This window comes from Neovison vison, chromosome 10, assembly GCF_020171115.1.
Source record: "Neovison vison isolate M4711 chromosome 10, ASM_NN_V1, whole genome shotgun sequence".
In the NCBI taxonomy this organism is placed as follows: domain Eukaryota; kingdom Metazoa; phylum Chordata; class Mammalia; order Carnivora; family Mustelidae; genus Neogale; species Neogale vison.
Window position 1 is genome coordinate 34,253,693 of NC_058100.1, and position 1,856 is coordinate 34,255,548.

General features: G+C 46.1%; 1 pseudogene; it reads left to right on the plus strand.

Annotated features, from left to right (window-relative positions):
- Positions 1-349: 349 nt before the first annotated feature.
- Positions 350-1,127, plus strand: LOC122917958 (annotated as a pseudogene).
- The last annotated feature ends 729 nt before the right edge of the window (positions 1,128-1,856 follow it).

Sequence of the window (1,856 nt, forward strand, 5' to 3'; positions counted from 1 at the left end):
GCAAATCAAGACCATGGTGAAATATCACTGTCAGGATGACTATTATAAAAAACACAATAAAAGTCGCAAGAAACGCTGAGGATGTGGAGAAATTAGACCACTTGTACACTGTTGGTGGAAAGGTAACATGGGGCAGCTGCTGGAGAAAGTGGTAAGGAGGTTCCTCAAACAATTCAAATTAGAGTTTCCCCGGGATCCGGCATGGATCCATCCAGTAGCCCTGAAATCAGGATTTGTCAGATAAGGAGATGAAGAAAACATGCAACACAATACACTACACAATACAACGGAGAATCATTCGGCACTGAAAAGAGAAACAGAAACAGAAACAAAGACAGTCCTGCGATACATGACAACCACTAATGATGCACCTGGAGACGACGTCATGCTCCGTGACGTAAGCCAGGCCCAAAAAGACAAAGCCTGGGTGGCTTAGTGGGTTAAGTGTCCACCTCTTTATCTCAGCTCAGGTCTTGATCTCAGAAATGAGTTCAAGCCCTGCTTTGGGCCCCATGCTGGACGTGGAGCCTACTTGGGGGAAAAAAAAAAGACAATCTGTATGACTCTTCTCCAAAATAGTTAAACTCAAAGACAGAGTAGAGTGGTGGGTGCTGACTGGGGCAGAAGGAAATAGACAGTTGTTCAACTCACATGACGTTTCAGTTCAGGGCACCTGGGCGCCTCCGTTGTTTAGGCGTCTGCCTTCGGCCCAGGTCATGATCCCAGTGTCCTGTCCCTCTGCCTCTCCCCCTGCTCATTCTCTATCTCTCAAATAAATATATAATCTTTAAAAATAAATAAAGTTTTGTCCTCTCTGGACTCAGACCTAGTTTGCGGCAACGTGGCTAAATGCACCAAGAAGGTGGGAATCGTGGGCAAATACGGGACCCGTTATGGTGCCTCCCTCGGGAAGAAGGTGAAGAAGATTGAGATAAGCCTGCACGTGTACACCTGCTCCTTCTGTGGCAAAACCAAGATGAAAAGACGAGCTGTGGGGGTCTGGCATTGTGGCTCCTGCCGGTGGCGCGACCTTCCACACCACTTCTGCCCTCACAGTAGAGTCTGCCGTCAGAAGACTGAAGGAGTTGAAAGACCAGTGGACGCGCCACCGTCTGAAACACTGCTAGCCTATAATAAATGGGTTCATTTATGTAACAAAAATAGATAAATAAATAAAGTTTCAGTTATGCAAGATGAATAAGTTCTGGCAACCTGCTGTCCAACACAGTACATACAGTTAAAACACATATCGTGCACATAAAGATTTGTTAAAAGGATAGATCTCACCTCAAGTACTCTTACCAAAAACAAACAAAAGGGCATGAGGAAACTTACTGAAGGCGATGGGTATGTTTATTATCTTGATTGCGGTAATGGCTTCACAAGTGTATGGAAGGCATCCAAACTCCAGACTCATCAAATTACATTCATTAAATATACACAGGGTTGTTCCTGCCTATCAGCTATAGCTCAGAAAAAGAATCGTGTGCCAGTAAACTAGCCATGGGGTAGGGAGGACCCCAGACTTACTGCAACTGCCAGTTTCCATGGTATGAAGAGTCCCACCCTGACCAATGCCAAGCTACTGCGGTTTCACTGAACTTGGAGGTGGAAGGGACGCACGCCTTCTCACGGCACATGCCAGCTCTCACGGCATGCCACTGGCTAAGAACGCTTTGGAGACAACTGAAGAAATGTGAAAGTAACCTGGGTATGTTGGATGATATTATCGAATTTGTATCCCTTTTCTTAGATGTGGTAATAGTGTGAATGTGTGGAAGAATGTCCCCGTGGCACCTGGTGTTTAAAGACTACACTCAGGGCACCTGGGTGCCTCAGTCCGTTAAGTGTCCGCC